Source organism: Sciurus carolinensis, chromosome 5, assembly GCF_902686445.1.
Source record: "Sciurus carolinensis chromosome 5, mSciCar1.2, whole genome shotgun sequence".
Lineage (NCBI taxonomy): Eukaryota > Metazoa > Chordata > Mammalia > Rodentia > Sciuridae > Sciurus > Sciurus carolinensis.
This window is the reverse complement of record NC_062217.1, coordinates 165,133,221-165,153,951: the sequence shown is the minus strand read 5'-3', so window position 1 is coordinate 165,153,951 and position 20,731 is coordinate 165,133,221.

Sequence of the window (20,731 nt, the reverse complement as noted above, 5' to 3'; positions counted from 1 at the left end):
CACAGAGCTTAGGACAGTGGTGATGATGATGAGCCGTGTGAAGTCCCTCACCCCTGGGGCATCTGGATTGAAATCTAGGGTGTACGCAATATGAAGAATAGCATATCCAACATTATGATTTAATGCTTTGAAACAAATAATTTTTTTTTTTTTTTTTTGGTAAAAACCATGAAGAACAACATTAAGATACTTTTTGACTGGGAGGATGACAAGTAGTCTTGCCTTTCCCAGGGAGAGGTAACTTTTTTCCCTTTAAGATCAAAAGGACAGGTTTGAGGCACTGAGGGCTCTTCTAGGATGTGACCTAGGTTATTGCCCAGGACAATACCTGCCCTGGTAGCTGGGCCAGTGGCAGGGCAAGGCTTGCCTGCCCCGCTGTGGACCATGTGGTGGGTATTGAAACTAAGAGATGGGATGCCTGACAGTGGCATCCCTCCTTAGGCTGGCAGCCATGCCTCCAGGTCCCGCTGTATCCATAGGTTTAGGGTGGCCCCACAGAGGATGCTAATGCTGGCCTGGCTGACGTTAAAATGAATGAGTGGGTGAATCAATGTCAGTGGTGGAAGGGACCTTTGGGATCATTCATTCTAGTCTTTACAGATGAAGAACATGAGCCTCTGAAGAGAAGGATTTCTTTGTTACACAGTAACTGTGTGACAGCCACAGCCAGGACTGGGGCCTGATCACTCTGGCCCAGATCACACTGGGGCCTCCCACACCGTGGCCCAGAAGGTATTTCAGATGGAATTGGCACATACATCGACAGAATTCAAATGCAGAGCACAGGGATGCTGGAAAGAGAAGTGAGGTGGTCCGATGTGCCTCTGGCATGGCCCCGACCTGCAGGAAGCCATCCAGGGCCTGCTGGCAGGCACAGGGAAGGACTTGAGGCAGTAAAGTGGTACCTGTTCTGATCACCTGTTGGGTTAGGGCTTTTCCAGGCTGTCTCACCTCTTAGCCTCTGACGAAAGGTGATGTGAGACCTGAAACCAGGCAGGAATACAGTGCACTTGCCAACACAGTTCCTTGTTCAAGTTTGTGTTGGCACTCAAGTTAAAAAGCCGTCCTATATTTCCTCCCCCTCTCCCACCAAAAATAAATAGAAGAGCCCAAGTGCCGTGGGGCTCCTGCAGAGGCCTGGCAGGTTGCTGACCCTGAATCTGAACTCTTACCTTGAGAAAGCTGGCCTCCAGAGTGGTATGAAGATTATTATTCTGTAAGTGGACAGTTCCATGCTGATCATGCAGCCCTACAGCCTGCATACCTCCAAGGCCTGCAGACTTTTGAGCTCTGAAGAGTGGAAACCATCATTCTGAGAAAAACTTCAACAAAGAACATTTTAGCTAGCTGCTGTGTCTGCTCCCTCTGGGTCGGGCCCAAGGGAGGAAGGCAAACAAATGAGGCCTTTCTTGCCCCACACAGTTCTTAGCTCCTGTGATTGAAGAGGAGAATAGAAACTTTTACATGAACTTGAATAAGAACAAATGCCTTGCCTGGGACCTGCAGCCTGAGTGAGTGGGCAGTGGTGATGGGACAGAGATGCCCCAGAAGGAAGTGGAAGGGACATGTGTGTTCTGGAGTCTGGCCTTGCGCTATTTCCATGGCTGTTCACCTTGCCCCTTGTTACTGTTGCTCACTGTCAAGCAGGTGTTTGGCCCCAAAGGAGAGTCTGAAGTGGAAGCGAAGTGCATGAAGGTGTTGGAGCCTGGGCACATGCTGGGCATAGTACTGGAAGCCTTTGCTGTTAGTAGCCATAGGAGGGCCAAAGTGGGCAGCTGCTCCAGCTCTGGGTAAAATAAAGTTACTTTTGTCGCAAAGCACAGGCCCTAGCCTGTCTGTGAGCTTGCCAGCTCTTTGAGGTGGGAGAACTTACTTGAGAGTTGCTCTTGCTGCATCCCGTGAAGTCTGACCGTCTTGTGTTCACTTTCCAGGAGTCTGAATGAAGCAGATGGAAACAGCGAGAGTGTGAACATTTCCTCAAAGGACACCCTCCGACAGTCAGGACAAGAAGACAGGTGGGCATCGGGCCTCGTCTGAGCAGTTAGGGGTGCTGCTCCGTTTCTTCTGGGTGGTGGTGGGGTGGGCTGCCTGGGCTCTGCGTTCCCACCGCTCTGCACGTCCCCTGCCAGGGCTGTTTCCTTTGCTGGCAGCGGAGCTGAACCCTGAGAGGCTGCACACAGGCCTTGGGCATCTTGAGGCTCTTCAGAAGCATGAGGTCAGCCCTGGGGAATGAGGCAGCTCGGCTGGTGTCCAGCAGCTTTGGAGCTGCCGTTTGTCAGGCTCTGGGTTCCTGCTGGCCTGCTTGCCAAGCTTTTGCAAAGGGCCGGACGTGCTTTGGCTGCCCCAGCTGTGGGGTTGCAGGGATGAGGCGTGGTTGGGCACTTGGGGAGATCTTGCCTGCAGGGTATGACTTTGTCCACGTCATGCCTCTGGAAGCACCCCTTGCTGAAGCGGGGAGCTTGCTGGGCCCTGCAGCCAGGTTGCAAAGACACAGTTGACCTTGGATGAGGGACTTAACCCCTCTGGGCCACAGCTCGCTCCTTGAGAATGAAGGGACTCCTCATGTAAAGTGGCAACTGCTTACCCTCCTTGCTTACTTAGAGTCCCTCCCTCAGCCCCCTGGGTGAGCTGTGACAGGTTTAGGACTAGCAGAAAATAACTCATTTCCCCTGGTCACAGTGGGGGGAAGAAGAGGGCTGCTGACCCAGTCCTGGCCCTGGAGGTGTGAGGTGGTGTCTGTTAGGGGGAATCTGGGAATGATTTTGGTCCCTAATTTAAAAAGGAAGAAACCACCCAAAAATCAGACCAAGAAATTCCTCTTCTGAAGCTCAGGTTATGGAGCTGTGGCAGCCCTGAGGTGACAAGTTTTCAGGACAAAAAGTTGGCAAACTGGTGGTGACTTCCGGGAGAAGCTGAAGAAAAGCCTTGGTGACATTTGTGTCGGTGACGTGTTTGAGCCACTTGGAGCTGGGTATTCTTGCAGCTGACTTTGTTTTAATGGAAACCCGTAGTAACTCAAAGATAATGCATTTTTACTCCTGTCAAAAAGGCATGCTTTGCTGCTCTGACGCAGTCGTGTGCGTGTAGACAAGGTCTCGAAGGATTAGGGAGAGTTGGGGGCAGGTGCTTTGGGGTATGGCCTCTTTCTCCTGCCTGTGGGCTGAAGGCTCCCAGCTAATTGGAATGATTCCTCCACATCTTAGCCCCTGCCTTGCCCAGCTGCCCTGTGAGGCCAGGTCTCTGACTCCCTCGTGCTACCACAGAGACCCAAGCTGCTAAGAAGTAGCAGGACTGAGACTTGCACCTGTGTCTCTCTCACTCCAAACTGGGTTTGTGCCTCTTCAGATGCACCTGGTCGTTTTTGGGGCATCTGGGATTCTGCTAGGAAGGTTGGATGGGCCAGCATGGTACAACAGTGGGAAGGAACAGAGTGAGTACCATTTGGGGAAAAATAGGGCAAAATAGGTACATCCCATTCTGTGTCAGATGTCCCCCAAACAAAACCAAGTCATTTAAAAGCACTCTGATGGGGTATAGTGGCTCATTCCTGTAATCCCAAGCAATTTGGGAGACTGAGGCAGGGAGGTCACAAGTTCAGTGCTAGTCTAGACAACCTAATGAGATTTTGTTTCAAAATAAAAAGGCCTGGGGGTGTAACTCGGCAGCAGAGCACTTGCTTGACGTGGGTGAGGCCCTGGGTCTGATCTCCAGCATTGCCCAAAACTAAACAAACAAAATATGAATTTGCCATATGACCCATACTTGTAGAGCAGGTATCTACCCAAGAGAAATGAAAACACAGGTCCAAAGCCTAGTGCACAAGTATTCTTAGCAGCATCATTCCTATGAGCCTGAAAATAATTCTCATACCCATTAACTGGTGAATAGATAAACAAAATCTGGTATATCCACAGAATGGTCTACTACTGATCAATAAAAGGGAAAACCTATGGGTTCACACAACAGGATGGATGATTCTAAGAACATGCCAAGTGGAAGAAGGCAGACATAAAAGATACTGTACGGTTCCACCTGTATGAAATTTCTAGAAAGGACAGTGGTATCGAGCTAGGAAGCAGATTAGCAGTTCTTGGGGTTATGGCTGGTGGGTGGGTGGGACTGACAGCAGACAGGCATGAAGGACCTCCTGGGTGAAGGAAATGTTCTAAAACTGGCCGTGGTGAGGGATGCACAATTATGCCCATTTCTCGGTGGGCTTACTTATTATGAGAAAGTTTTATGTGATATAAGTCATACCTCAAAGTTGTAAAAGATGGTCACAGCAGCACTATTCTTTTTTTTTTTTTTTTTTTTGTGGTGCTGGGGATCGAACCCTGGGCCTTGTGCTTGCAAGACAAGCACTCTACCAACTGACCTATCTCCCCAGCCCCAGCACTATTCTTAATTGCCCCAAACTGGAAACAGCCCGACCGTTCATCAACAGTAAACTGTGAACATAACTTATGATGTGTTTATTCAGTGGAACACATTGAGCAGTATGAATGAGTAGATCAGAGTAGGTGAGAAAACGTGAGCCTCAGGAACATAATGTTGAATGAAAAAAGTGTGATTGCAAAAGAATGAAATGTACTCCGTTTCAACTTTGATAAATAAGAAGTCGTGTTTTGCAGGAGACCATGGGTTCTAGGAGCACCTGCACTGGGCCCCACACCCCAAACCAATAGAGCTTAATTGCAGTGACTGAGCTGTGGTTGGTTGCAGGAGGCCCTGTAGCCAATTAAGCTGTAAGCAATTAACTAGCTAATCTGTAACCAATTGACTGGTTGATTGACTAGGCTATAGATAATTAGGTTGTTTTCCGGGCCTCGCTGCTGCTCTCCTGTAAGTTCAGTCTGATCATACTGTCCTGGTTTCAGGAGCTGCCCGACTGGAGAATTGTTTTTGTTTTGCTCAAACACACTTCATTGAATTTGATTGGTCTAAGAAATTTTAATACCAAAAATCATGCAAAACTGAAACGTATCTGGTACAACTGTAGAGAAGAGCAAGGAATGACTGGGAGACTTAGGACTTTGCTGCTCTGGGGCTCTGGGGACGGTGTGGGACCAGGGAGAGCCACTGAAGGTGATGGAAAAGCACCAGGTTTATATGTAGTTTTCTGTACACCTCACTCTTTTCTTTGTGATTGTCTTTTGAAGCTGCATACTAAAAATGGGAAGTTGCTGTGCGTGGTGGTGATGCTGTGGTCCCAACTACTTGAGAGGCTGAGGCAGGGGGATCGCTTGATTCTAGGAGTTTGGGGTCAGCCTGGGTAACACAGAGACCCCATGTCTTAAAAACAGGGGAGGGGCTGGGGTTGTGGCTCAGTGGTAGAGCACTTGTCTAGCATGTGCAAGGCACTGGGTTCGATCTTCAGCACTGCATATAAATAAAGATCCATCAACAAACACTTTAAAAAAATGGGAAAAAGTTTTGGGAAAGTGAATTATTTGCAGTCTTGGGTCCTTTATTGTTAGTAGATACTGGCCAGATGCTGTCCTTGAGAATTACTGCTCCAGGGCTGGGTGTAGCTAGGAAGAGCACTCGCCTAGCATGTGAGAGACCCTGGGCTCCATCCCCAGCACCGCACAGACACACAGACACACCATGGAGAAGGGGAAGTACTGCTCTAGGCTGCACCATCACCTTTTCGATGACCCAGCTTCTCTATCCAGGCAGACGCCGATCTCCACTTGCGAGCAGGTTAGAGGGGTTTCCATCCTTTCTCCTCGGGTTGTGGGAGATGGACAGGGAGGTGGAACTTGGGCAGCTCCAGGCAAGGCTTCTTTGTGAACTTGAGCATGGCATGGTAGGAGGAGGAAGTCCCAGGGAACCATCAGCATCTACTCCAGTGTCCAGCCCTGGGGAATCTCAGTGTGAGGCAGGAGAAGTTGACCAGGGCTTTGTTTGAGGATAGAGGATGCTTCTGCTGGAAGGGTCCTGTGTGATCTGCTTGACCTTTGTGCCTAACAGCCTTGCTGGACCACAGCAAGGACACCTGTAATCTAGTGTATGTCACATTCAGGGTTACTTTTGGCCAAAATTTTCTTGGGGTTGTAATTTCACTTTTCCAGCTGTTTATAATTTTGAAATGTTGCAAGAATGTTGTCTTCATGGTTGGCATTTTATGGTCCAATGGATTGTAAATTAAAGAGTTAAGTTTAGGAAATTAAACTGTACATACACAACCTAAAGGAAATGCATGTAAATATTTATTCCTTCTCTGAACTGGGAGGGTCTTGAAAGGCATTTAGATGATGGATGAAGTTCCACAGGAAAAAGCAATGGATCTAACGAACTGGGGGAAAGAGGGCACAAAACAGGAACAATGTCAGAGTGCTAAAAGGCCACAGCAAACAACTGTTTATGGCAGATAGCTTCCTAAAACATGACAAATGTGCATAGCAAATACCTTCCCCAAATATACTTCGTAAAATGTCTCTTGCACAAATGAGAATACAGGGTTACTTTCTTGCATATTGATATTTATCCTAACAAACTGAGCTGGGCATGATGGTGCACGCCTGTGATCCCAGCTATTGGGGGAGACTGAGGCAGGAGGATTGCAAGACCAGCGTAGGCAACTTAGGCCCTGTCTTGCAATAAAAATAGAAAAGGCTGGGGTTATAATTCAGTGGTAGAGCACCCCTGGGTTCAGTTTCCAGTGACACACACACAGGACTGGGGTTGTGGCTCAGTGGTAGAGCACTTGCCTAGCATATGTGAGGCCCTGGGTTCCATCCCCAGCACTGGCAAAAACCAATCCAAGCAAAAAAGCAAAATCACAAACGGATTAGAAAATGAACCCAGAGGTAGAAGATGGGCGAAGTAGAAGATGGGCAAAATATATGAAAAACAAAACAAAGCAAAAACAAACAAACAAAAAAAACAACTCATGGATTTGCTGTAAAAACCTCCCAGGACCAAAGCATAAAGACCAGAAGCTGAATCTATACCCGAGAGTTGTCCGCTGGGCAGAAGTGTTAGCGCTAGGCCGCCGTGTCCTGCAGCCTGTGGAGCCAGGGCCTGGGTATCTCCTGTCGGTTCTGTTAACTAGTCTTCAGCTGCGTGAGTGTGGTGGTCACGCGTAGGAGGAGCGTCTGAAGACTTGAGTTTGGTGTACCTCTTGAGGGCCCCGTTTGTTAATCAATAAAGAAGTTAAAACAGTGGGGGCGGAAAAAGATTCATAGAGGAAATAAAGCAATTTGTAGCTATAAGAGGAAAAAGTTCTCCTCTAATAACCAAAGAAGGGCAAATTAAGCAAGATACTGTTTTCACTGGTCAGATTATATTTTCAAAATTTAGATTTTTGAGGAATATGATGACGTGGATACTTTCCTGTGCTTCCTGTGTGGAGAGTCCTTCGGCAGGGTCTGTTAAGAGTCTCGGTGTTTTCCTTCCCTTTGATCAGTGATTTGACTTCTAGGAATTCATTCTGAGGAAACAGTCCTGCTTCTTAACAGGGACCTGACCTGAGCAATGTCTCGTGGGATGATTGCCTCATTGTGAGATCGAGACAGCTGTCACGTCCTTAGGTGATATCATCTTATGGCTCTCCCATCTTAAGCATTTATTGTTGGCCAAAATATCATGTGCATGACTGTAACCCAAGATGCACTCAGAAATTACACCAAAAAAATTATTTGTGGGATTGTTGTAATAGTACAGAATTGAAAACAACCTAATAGCCAAGAAAAAAAAGGAACAGCTGGGCGGGTGGTACACAACTGTAATCCCCAATACATGGGAGGCAGAGACAGGAGGCTGAGGCAGGAGGATTGAAAGTTCAAGGCTGGCCTGAGCAACACAGTGAGACCTTGCTAAAAATAGAAAATGCAAAGGACTGGAGAAGTAGCTCAGTGGCAGAGTATCCCTGGGTTCAATCCTTAGTACCAAAAAAAAAAGTGTAGTTCAGTGATGGTGGTTATTATTATATAGTCAGTGGAAGTTATGGTTTAATTTTTAATGACCTGGACAAATGCTCACAATTTAAATCGGCAACTGGTCTAATTCTGAAGTAGTAACAGTGGTTCTCCCTGGGATACGGGGTTACAGATTGTTTTTCCCCCTTCTTTGAACATCGGTCACAAGCTAGGCTTTGGGCTCACGAGCTAGACTTTGAAGGACTCCCATCTTCAAAGCTAGCGCGTGGGGTTGAGTCAATCCCACTCTGCACCTCTGTGACACACACCTCTTTCTCATAAGGGCCCTTGTGATTGCTTTGGGCACACCTGGGTAATTCAGATGTCTCCCTATTTTAGGTTCAGCTGACTAGGAACCTTAATCTTATTTCCACCTTTACTTGCCCTTTGGCATGGAAGGCAGTGTGTGCCCGGGTTTGGGATGCTATTATCCTGCCTGCATCACTAGCTGTGTGCCCTTGGGCAAGTTGTTGTCTGTTGTTTTTTTTTTTTTTTTTTTTTTGGTACTGGGGATTGAACTCAGGGGCACCCTACCACTGAGCCACATCCCCAGCCCTATTTTGAGTTTTATTTAGAGACAGGGTCTCACTGAGTTGCTTAGTGCCTCACTTTTGCTGAGACTGGCTTTGAACTCTCGATCCTCCTGCTTCAGTCTCCTGAGCCACTGGGATTACAGGTGTGCGCCACGGTGCCTGGCCAAGGTGTTGCCTTGAGGGTTTCCCAGCCTCAGCACTGTGGACGTTGGGGTGGGTAGCTCTGCATTGTGTCTTGCCCCTCTGTCCTGTACCTTGCGGAATGCTTAGCAGCATCCCTGGGCCATCTGTTAGATGCCAGGAACAGTTGCCCCCATCTCCAATGGGACAACCAAAATGTCTCCAGACTTTGCCTCTTGTTCTTCAGAGGCCAGCTCGCCTCTGGTTGAGGACTGATCTGCAAATGGCTATGGTGTAGCTGTGAGGATCCCATGGGGTGAGGAGTGTAGCAAGTTCCCTCCGGACAGGTACGGATCTGTGTTTTACTTTTCAAAAAAAATTCTAAATTTATTTTTTCACTGATATACAAAAATATAAAAATTGTGCGTATTGGTCTTTTATTATTAGTAGCTGTTGCTGATGACTCACTTCAGAGCCTACCAAATTGTGTCCAGGTCCCCACACAAATATTATTACTACATACTGTTCAGATCAGGGTGAGCATATCTGTCCCCTCCAACGTCATTTACGTATGGTGAAAACATTCAGAATCCTTTTTTTCCTAGATTTTTTACTTTCTCAATGCACATTACTATTATAGTAATGAAAACTAAAACTATTAAAAAGAAACTCCTGGTAGTTGGGTAGGAGACTTGAAGAGTAAGCACCTCAAGTGCAAAAGTAACTTTTCAATGGAAATACTAAAAATACGTTTTAACTATTCAAATAGTGGATTTTTTCCTGTTCTAAGAATGTGAACATTTCGGATGACACTAATATCGCCCTCCACCTGCCGGGTCTTGCCCCCTGGGGTTTCTTCCCCGGGACTTCCCCTGGAGTGTGAGCGTCTCGAGGGTGGGGCTGGGTTTGTGTTTTATGTTTGATCTCCATGGAAGGGTGGGGCCAGGCACACGCCATCACTCAGGTCACTAATGAGTTTAATGTTTAAAAAAATCGCTGCATAAATCTTAGCAATCATTATTATATCTCAAGGAGCCATATGGTCAAGTTACCTAACTCAGAATTTTCAGTGGGGTCAACGGAACCACTGCACAGGCTTGTGAGGTCGCCCTGTTTTTTTTTGGCCAAGTGCTTACACATGCATGCACACGTGCCCACGTGGACATTCTTTTCAAATTTAATATGGCTGAGATCCCATAAGTTCTGCATTTTGCTTTTTTCATTAACTGTGTCTTAGACTCTCGGTGTTGGTGTATGGGAGGGCCATGCATCCTCCCTTGCTGCTGTGGAGATAAGCCCTGGTCTGTTAAAGGGAGTGCACACTCCCGTCTCAGCGAGCAAATCCGTTGCTGATGGAGCAAAGTGCTCTGCAGGCTGGAGGGGCCTACTGATATTTTGGTTTCATCATCTGTGCCAATCTTTGAGACTCTTTGGTTTGAATGCGTCAGTCCTGTCTGGAAATCTATCCTGAGACTATTTTTAGCTTGTTTGGCCAGGGGATCAACTTCTCTATGAAAACATTGTGTACTCAGGGCTGGTTGCTCCTCCGTGGTTACTGATCCAGCAGGTGACCACAGGCTCTCCACCACTCCAATACTGGGGATTGAACCCAGAGATGCTCTACCACTGAACTACATTCCCAACCCTACCCTTTTCTATTTTGAGACAGGTTTTCATTAAGTTGCTGAGGCTGGCCTCAAACTTGATGATCCTTGTGCCTCAGCCTCCCCAGTAGCTAGGATTACAGGCATGCACCACCACGCCCAGTGATTGCAAACTTTTAAGATATGCCTGTTTCCTGGGTAGACCTGGCTGGGGGTCTGATGTGGAACCTCCAGTTCCTGAATGTTAAAGCAGGACTGCGGTTCTCCAGGGTCAGCTCTTGGGGATTCCTGGGTCCTTTTCTGGTCCTGCTGGGACTGCGATGATGGCTGAATGCTGAAGGCACTGTGGCCTCGGCCTCCTCCCAGCCCTCTTTCAGCTCCACACAAGCTTGCACGATGGATCACACCTCTGGAGAGCTGCTTGCTCTGCCAGGAATACCCTCCTCTTCCTCCTGTCCGCTTTCAAGCCTCGACTCTAGTTTCCCCTTCAGAAAACTTCCCCGTTTCCCACGCAGCAGACCTGGTTGCTTTTTTCTCTGAGTCCTCACGACTTTGTTCCTGTCCCATCCCCATCGCAAGGTGGGAGACTGCTGGTATCTGTGTGCTCCTTCACTCGGTGGGGGCTCTGTAGGGAGGGACTCTGCCCATTCACGTTTCCGCACTTCATGGGACTTTGCAAATGTCTGTGGGTAGGGCAAGCCAGGACTGCAGGAAAAGGAACCTGGGAACCGGTGGAGGGGCTGGGAATCATGGCTCAGGAGACCCACTCCGTTCCGTGAGGCCTTCTGCAGCTGGCTCTTCTCAGGATGACGCCTGTCTCCAGAAGGGTCCTCACAGATTGGAAGGAGAAACCCAGAGGTCAGAGACTTTAATTCAGTTCTGCTGACCTCTCATTTCTAGAAAAGAACTTGTATGTCATGCTTCTAGGAAGTAATGGTCACTTTTTTTAAATACACCCCCAACCCTTGGCCATCCAGGATGAGGCTTGAGAGAGGTAAGCGAGTTGAAAGGCTGGGATTAATATCTCTGAACAGAGGTGACCTGCTGTCGCAGTTTTGCTAAGCAGAAGGGTCGGCCCCTCTGTAGGAGCCCATTAACCCTTCCTTTACACACTTTTGGAACTCGCTCTCTTACCTGGCTTCTCAGCTGTTGGTGGTAGAGGAGGAGGCAAGGACGGGCATCTGTAGGTATTACTGCATGGGGCGGAATATAGTGATTTGGCAATGTTAATTCTGAATTCTTGGGAACATGTTAAATTTCATTTTCTGTTTAAGAAGGCAAGAAATGTACACTACAGCTTAGATAATGATTAACACACAATTTGGAGTTTTGAGTGTCTTATCCTGTGGCCATATTCAGTCATGTGATATCTTGCATTACTGCCAGCAAAGTAATAAAAACCTAGAGTAGCGGACCCCAGCACTGCTACCTCATTTAATCTCCAACAACCCAGGGAGGGTTATTACAGTCAATCCCATTTTATAGCTGTGGAGGGTGAGGCTCAGAGAGGGAATGCAACACACCCAAGGCCACACAGATCGTGAAAGCTGGAAGGGAATTTGAACCCAGGCCAATAGATGCCACAGCTGTCACTCTTCACCTGCCAACTCTCTGATTCAGCTCCGATTGTCCTCTTGTGTCTCAGCAGACAGCAGCAGTATTGGGTGTGTTTCAAGCTAGTCTTTTATCTGTCCACTTTCCTCTAGTTCCCTGAGAAGGTTCTGGGTGATGGGGTTGCCTTTCAGCATGCTGGATGCCTTGTCTGCGCCCGTGGTGTCCAGTTCTGTGGCATTTGCTAATGAATAGCTCCCTTCTGGCACCAAAGAAAAGCACAGCATGTATCTCCTAGCCCCCGCTGGATCCTGACCACCTGGCTGTGCTTGGGACGTGCCCACTTCGTCTCGCACCAAAGATTAAGTGTCTGGCCATCTCCCTGAGTAGTCCAGTCCAGCCGGAGGGCAGGAGGCGACAGCTCCTGGGAAGCGGAGTCCTGGCCAGGCAGGAACCATGGCTGCCCTGTAGGCTGCTCTGAGGTGCAGGGCTGGGCGCGTGCAGGATCTGCTGGGGGAGTCCAAGGCGTGATCTCCTGGCCAGCGGCTGCCTGCCACCCGAGGCCACGGGCCCCGTGTTGAACACCAGTGCCGTCTTCGGAAGCGAAGTCACGTGCAGCAGCAGCGTGGGTGGAAAGGGCCTGAGTGAACCAGAGTCAGGCTCCTCGTGCCGGACCCACCTGTGACCTGCTACGTGGGACTGGCCAGGTGCTTCTCTCCTTTAGGTCCCGGCTGCCTTGCTGCAGGGCAGGCGATGGCTTGGAAATGTGGATGCCCACCACTGTTCAGTGGGGTCACCAAACACTGTGCATCCCCCTTTTGTTAAACCATTGATACGTATTTTTGCTTTTATATGTTTTGTGTATATCTATATAAAAACATGAAAGAACAGGAAGGTAAATAAGGTTGTAACAGTGGCCTTCGGTGGTGGGATTATGAGTATTTCTTTTTCTTTATTTAGCTATATATTGACCCATTTTTTAAAAAAATACCAGAGTTTGGACGTAGGACATCAGATTCCAGATGCGGAGCTCCTGTCTTCTTGTCGCTGCTGCCTCTGCCGTGGAAGTCTGACCGTGATTGCCTCCCTCGTCCCTGGAGACTCAGCCAGCGGGCCTCTGCAGGGGCCTCTTGGCTGCCAGCACGGACACCTGAGTGGGCTTCCAGCCAGGATCTGGTGGTGCCGAACTCGGTCTCCGAGTAGCCCACCCAGGAGTCCCGTCCTCTGTGCTTCTTCGCCTCTCCCCTCTGCACCCACCCGCCACCCCCAGGTTCCAGCAGAGTGACGGCCCTGGAGAGGGGCGCCCCGGGCTCCCTCTGCTGTCCACTCCTCCTCCAGCTCTTCTCTGGGTCATTCCTGTTCCACACCTGGGCCCTCTGCTCTCCTCAAGTCCCCAAGTAAACCCTACCTGGTCATCGAGGCCAGTTCCAGCCTGCTCGAGCCTTGGCTGATGAAGCATGCTTTCCCGCACTCCATCCTCAAGTTTTCTGGACAATGCCTGTCTCATGCCAGGTGGTCCTGGTAGGGCTGTCAATCATGTCTCTGCTGCTGTCACATCACAGACCAGTCTGAGAATCCTCTCCCCTGGACATGGGATGGGCTCAGGCATGGGCGACGTGACTCAACCAGGATTAACTGGACCCTTTCCTGAGATGGATGGGGGAACCTTGCAAGAGGGAAGTGTTCTTTTTTGTCACATCTCACCTGTGATGTTGTGACGGCCAGTGGCCATCTTGCCTGCATGGGAAGATCACCCCCGTGCAAAAGAGAACTATATACTGACGGAGCACATCATTGCTTGAGCCTCTGGATCCAGCTGTTCCTGAAGCAGAATACCCCTGGATTTCCCGGTTAGATGATCCAATAAATCTCTTTTAGTGTGACCTGTTTAATCTGGGATTCTGCTTCTTGCCTCTGAAGGAGACTTGACCAGCGCCGCTTCCCTGACCGGCGTAGGTCGCCTCCCTGCCCGCTTCCTGAAGTGAGAGACTCACGTTCCCCTGCCACAGTGTTGGTACTTTCTGTTGTCCAACTCGGCAGGACCTCCCAGCTCCTCTGTTGGCTCATAGCTCTGAGTGGAGGTAGTGTTTAGTAAAGGGTGAGTGAGTCAACGTAGCCACCTCGAGCCCCTTTTTGCAGCCACTGACACTTGTATTCAGTGACAAACTGGATCTGAACTCACCTGGCAAGGAAGCTTTTAAGTTTAACCCTAGTGGGCACCATTTCTATTTCTGTGCCTCCCCAATCCCTTCTGAGTGCCCCAGGCTTTGAGGGCAGAGAAACTGTTTCCAGATTGAGGAGGAGACCCCAAACCATGGCATAGGCACCTGCCAGGACGGAACTGGCAGTCAGATCCTGTCCTGGTCCCTTGGAGGGGTGGCCAGGAGGTCAGACTGGTCCCCTGTGAGAATGGGCTCCAGCTGAGTCACGGATCCGTTTAGAGTGGTCAGAGAGCTGACTTCCGGGGGGGGGGGGGACCTTGACCACGTACAGCGTCAGTTCCTAGGAAAGTTCCGGATTATTTAGTGTGATACGTATTGGGACATACTGTTTTCAGGGTGGCTTCAGAATACAAGGATGCATTTTTTGAAAAGTAGAATTAAATGGTCATTATGTTTCTGGGTCTGCAACTTGTAGAAAGCTTAGTGGGCAGTTGAAGAAATGCTTTCCTGTAATTGATTAGAAATTTTGTTTTCTAATTCTAAGTTCTTATTCAATAAATTTGATTATGGTGAGGCAGGATTTTTTTGAGGGGGGTGCTGGGGATTGAATCCAGGGTCTCATATATGCTAGGCAAGAGCTCTACCATTGAGCTACACTCCAGCCCCACCTTTTTTTGAGACATGATCTCCCTAAGTTTCTGAGTCTGGTCTCAAATTTGTGATCCTTCTACCTTAGCCTCCTGCGTAACTGGAATTATAGGTTTATGACATCATGCTTGACTTGAGACATTAATTTAAAAATAATTCTTCACTGAAACATGACTTCTGCTGGCCTTAAATTGTCAGAAAGGACCCTTGATTAATCTGAACTTGATGATGGGTAAGTATTAGTTGTACAAGTTCCTGTGTTTTATTTAGGTTTGTAAGTCTTCCTCTCCTCCTGGCCCCCAAGTAAATACCACCACTGTGAGTTAGGTACCCAGGACACCTCTGCAGGCGGTTTTTGCAGTTTGGCCAACAGGGAAGGCAAATCCATCTCTCAAGATTGAATTCCAACAAGAAAACAGTGCTGCCGTCCATGATAATAGTGATCCAAGGCAGTCCAGGCTCGTCAAGGGTGACTGGCTGGGTCCCCTGGGGAATGAGGACACATCACTAGCCATGTGAGCCTGGCCTGGTGGAAGTTCATGTTTCTGAGTCCATGCGTGACCTCCGTCCACAACACCCTGGCCACTTTGTATCATGTGGGTTCAGGGCAAGTGTTCGGCAGTCCCTAAAATGTCTGGTTATTTCCCCTTCTCCAGTGCACAGGAATCAGCCGATGGCAACAGGTCACATAAGGCTATGTGGGTGGTGTGGCAGGGTTCTTTGTGAAGGAGACAGGGTAGACTATATTTTCCAAACATGGCTGCAATCCATGTAGCCCATCTCACAAGTTCCTTTTATGATGTGAGGCTGAGATTCCTCTGCTGGGATGTTTGTGTCTCTCTCTTTAAATAGGAGCTGGTCCTGGGTCTAAAAAAGGGACTAGGTGGGTGTGGTGGTGCATGCCTGTAATCCTAGCAACTGAGGAGGCTGAGGCAGGAGGATTCCAAGTTGGAGGCCAGCCTCAGCAATTTAGCAAGGCTCTAAACCACTTAGGCCTTGTCTCAAAATAAATAAAAAAAAGGACTGGGGATGTGACTCAGTGGTTAAGCATTCCTGGTACCAAGCTGGTGTGGGGGACCCCCAAAGCCAAAACAAAACAAAACAAAAACCAAAGAAAACCAAAAACCAAACAAACAAACATGGAAGAAATGATACTCTAAAACTAAGCAACAAACAGGATTCAGTTTCTCTCCTCTCTTGAGCCAACATATAAGAAGTCTGGCTACTTCAATTGATGAATGGATAAAGAAACTGTGGTGTGTGTATATATATATATATATATATATATATACAATGGAATATTACTCAGCCATAAAGAATAATAAAATTATGGCATTTGCAGGCAAATGGATGAAATTGGAGAATATCATGCTAAGTGAGATAAGCCAATCTCAAAAAACCAAAGGACGAATGATCTCGCTGATAAGATGATGACACATAATGGGGGGTGAGAGGGAGGCAGGAATGGAGGAAGGAGGGCCTGTATAGAGGGAAAAGAGGGGTGGGAGGGGTGGGGGGGAAGGAAAAAATAACAAATCAAACACCATTACCCTATGTAAATGTATGATTACACAAATGGTACGCCTCTACTTCATGTACAAACAGAGAAACAAGATGTATCCCATTTGTTTACAATAAAAATAAATTAAAAAAAAAAAAAGTCTGGCTAGGCAGAGCTGTCATCCCAGAGAGGCCACATGTGGAGGCCACACAAGCTAGAGGAAGGTAGATGAGGGGTCCGAGCTATTGCAGTCCCTGCCATCTGAACCCACAGATGGTCCAACCTTCAACCGTTCCAGTTCTTGGCCTCTACCAGCTGAGGCCAGTAGGAGGGAGATGTGCCATTCCCACTGAGCCCAGCCCCCAGATGCAGGTTTCTAAGTGGAGTAAATGCTGCTGTTTCCATCCGCCAAGTCTGGGCAGCTTATTACACGATGTTCTCTGCGGGGGCTGTGGGCCTGTAGGCTGGCCTGGCAATGGTTGGGGGGACTTTCTAGTGCTGAATTCGAGTCAAACATCTGCTTACTTGATGTAGAACTTTATTTTTTTTTTTTTTCTTTCACAATTCAGGGGTCTTGCAACTGCTGAGGATGAATTTAGAATCTAAAATCGCAAAGAACGTGAAGAATCGCCACGAGGAAGAGATAGCATCCAGGATTAATACCGAAGTTATTTCAGATACAAGAAAAAAAAATGATGAGAATAAACAGAAACATTGACAGCTATATGGATGGGAGATTTTAACACACCTTTTGGAAAATGAGAACTCTAGGAGACCAAAAAATTTTGAAAAACATCGGTCCCAATTGGATGGAAACATAAGGAATTCTAACCCTGTTTTATCATTTAAATACGTTTATTTTTCAAGCAGATGTGGAGTATTTACAAAAGTTTATCGCTTGCTAGTCCAAAGCAAGTCTCAGTAAATAATGAAGAACTCCTATATGCAGACCACATTCTCAAACCACAGCATGATAAAATTACAAATCAATCAAGAGTGAAAAGTTAGCCTAAAAAAGAAAGATTATGCCCAGGTGTCTCAGCCACACTCTCGACTCCAGAAGCACAGGCCTGGGCCCGGAATGACAGCTGCCCCTGTGGGCGGGCTGCTCTGTTACTCCTAGGGTGGAACGTCCCTCCCGGGCCTGTGTGAGGACCGAGGATACCCGGTGCACTGTGGCAACTACCTGCAGGCACGTTAGCAGGCGGGTCAGTTCTTGGGGTTGATTCCAACAGTTCCCTTTCTGACTCTGGTTCCTTCCCGTTGAAAGCCCCTTTTCAGGCTGCAGTAGCCTCTGCACTGATTGCCATGGGGACTGTTGGCACCTTTGCTGGTCTGTGGCCTGGACGCCGTGGGGTGGGGGTGGCATACGGCTAACGGAGCATCTCGCTCTTCGTTGCCTTTGGTGGCTTTGGCTGTTGGGTCTGGTCCAATGCTGGGCCTCCAGGGAGAGAGGCGAGGTGGAGCTGCCTCTGGAGGATGGCCTGAGAGTCAGGCCACCTGGTTCTGGTCTCAGCCCCTTTCTAAGCATCTCTATGATCCCAAGCAAGTCATCGCCACCCTCAGGCCTAGGATGTACCCTTTACGAAGGTGCCCAGTAAATCAAGGGAAGTGGGCAGTCTGGGAGCCTTAGCCAGGACTCTTGTTTGCAAGTGACAGAAAATCACCTCTAATGGACTCAGAAAGGACATTCACTGACTGATGAAACTTGGAAGCTCAAGAATGACCCAGGCTTCAGTCACAGCTGGATCCAGAGCCTCTGCTCTCAGTACCACTAACCTCAAAGCTGGCTTCCACCTGAGGCTCACGCTCCACCCCCTCAGCAGAGATGGCCACCTGCAGACGTCCATCCAATGGGCTTCAGATCCCCAGTGGAAAGAGAGTGCCTCTCTGACGCTTTCTACAAAACCCCCAGGATGGAATTTCACTGGCCTGACTTAGGTTGTGTTTCCATACTTGAACCAGAGCTTGATCATGGCTTCCCGAGGAGGAACGAATTTCCAAGACTAAGAAGACAGGCTTCAGCCCCGTGGCTGGTCCCCTCTCCCCTGCTACTCAGTGGTTACTGGGCATCTGACCTGGATGCAGAGATAGATTTGGAACTCGTGTTGCTCCCACTCTGGGGAGGCGGATGCCAGGAGCCACCATAACAGCCAGACCATGTGAGCTGCCCACACACAGTGCTGCCAGGCCCAAAGGAGGCTGTAACCCAGAGTGCCCGGGAGGTCAGGGGCGTTTCTCAGAGGAGATCCCATTTCCTCTGATCTCATCTCTCCTCTTTATTCTGCCTGCACTCACGGGTGGCCAAGACACCTGAGGGATGGGTCTGGATTGGGACCTCAGCCTCCACCACACCTGAAACGGGGACCTCAGCCTCCACTCCACCCAAATGAAAATGTGGATTCTCACTGCCACAGCTGCAGATCTGATTATTAGTAACTGAATGGCTTCCAAGGACTCCTGGAGGAGCTTGGCTTTGCACATCTAAATATGGAAATTTAATAACCGTACTTGATATAATGCTCTATCTCTGACTGTAGCACTCTGGAGAGAAAATTAGTCTTGGTGTCTGCAATTTTACAGACATTAGGGTGCAAAAAACATCAGTCCGCGAGTTGGGGGTCTGAGGTGACAGAGCTTCATCGCCTGGCTGGGCTGTTGGTAGGATCAGTGTGAGGGGTGGTGGGCCTTCCGGGTGAATCAGCCAGGGATCTTCTCATGGGAACTGTGAGAGCTTCTAGGTTGTAGGTAAAATTATGCCTCTGTGCATGTGCGCATGTGTGTGTCCTAGGAAGAGGACTCATTGCTTTCATCCGGCTCCCAGAAGGCCCTCTGACCCCCGAAATACTACCATCCCTGAATGGGGGCCAAGTCCCTGAATTACTGGTGGAGGGAAATGGAACCCTGGGGAGAAGGTGTGCCCAAGAGAGACCCTCAGGTCAGCTGGTGCTGAAACTCGCGTGTCCAGATTCTGGGCAGAGGAGATCTTCCTCTAAACCAGATGTTCCCCAGCCTAAATGAGCATCAGCGCCTCAGGGGCGCTAGGCAACACTCTGGTCCAGAGCTGGCTCCAGTCACAACTCAAGGTGTGGAGGAATGCAGGCTTTCCAGAAGGTTCCTGTCCTGGCCACCGTGATGCTGCGATGAGGTTTGGGTCCACAGTTTGAGAAGAACAGGCTCCAAATGAGAAAAGGGTCAAGGGCCGGCTGTGGTAGGGAGAGGATAAGCAGGGGTATTAAGAGTGGTGGCGGAGGATGGGAGAGCAGGGGTCCTGATGACCTCATGGCTGTGGCCTGCCTGGTGCCCGGGAATGTTTCCGTGCAAGGGCACAGGACGCCTAGCTACTGCAGCAATGCCCTGCATGAGGAGGCTCTGTGCAACCTTGATCTCAGGCACGCAGCTCCCTGGAAGGAAGGAATTCTTATGCTAGACAACCACAACGTTCACCACCTCCACTTCTCCAGTTCCTGCCCGCCTTACGGTAACTTTAAACAATGGACTTTCTTGAGAGCTACACAGAGCTCCTCACATTGCACTTTGCAACTGTGGATTGTAACTGTGGAAAAACTACATAGATGTCCTAGTTTCTGTGACTTTCCTGAATACAAAGAATAATGGTTGCATAGTCTTTAACCTGATAATGAGTCGTATATAAATAAAGATTACTCTTTAGGTTAACTCTTTAGATTTGCATCTCCATCAGAGAGCAGAGCTCCACCTAATCCCGGCTTTATCTTCAAGAACTAGGTCTGTGAATCTTTATTTTCCAATCCCCCTTCGCCACTCGCCAGACCCGAGAGTTTGGTCGGGCTGGTTGCGACACAGGTGTGTTGGGAGTGGTTTCCAATATTACCCTCAGATTTGTTCACAGCTCAGTCCTGCGCTAGAAGGACTCAAAGGATTGAATCCGTGGCTAAGATTTATGATAGAAAAAGGATACAAAGGAAAGCAGGGAGTAGAAAAGGCATGTTGGCTGATGTCCAGAGGAAGCCAGGTACAAACTTGCAAGTGCCCACTGAGGTGGAGTCACTTGGGAAGCTCTTCAGGATTGCGACAGCAGGTGCCAGTGCTGTCCCTCAGGGAAGCTTGTCAGCGTCTTCCTGGAGGAGATGTGTACTCAAGTCCTTTGTCCATTTTCGAATTGAGTGTTTGTGGGGGTTGTGAAGTTGGGGAGTTCTTGATGCAATCTGGACATGAGTCCCTTACCAGATACCTGTGGTTTGCACACATTTTCTCCCATCACGTGGGCTGCCTTTTCACTCGGCGGGCTCATCTTTTCATGCACAGAAGTCTTTACTTTTCATGAAACCCCGTTTGTCTCTCTTTCTTTTGTCACCCATGCCTGTGTGTCACACTCAAGAGATCATTGCCCTATCCACTGATCTGAAGCTTTTGTTCTGTTTTCTTCCGAGAGTTTCTCTCTTTTCTTAGTCCCTCCACCTGAAGGCTTGTCAGTTTGGTTGATCTTTTCAAAGTATCAACCTTGGTTTCACTGATTTTTTTTTTTTTTGCTTTTCTTGATTTTTTAAATCTCTGCTCTAATTGTTTAACTTTTTATTTATTTGCTCTGTTGGGACTTGAACTCAAGACCTTGAGCATGCAAGGCAAGCACTCTACCACTGAGCTACACCCCCAGTCCTCTTCTCTGATCTTTATTATTTTCTTCCCTCTGCTAGCTGCGGGTTTAGTT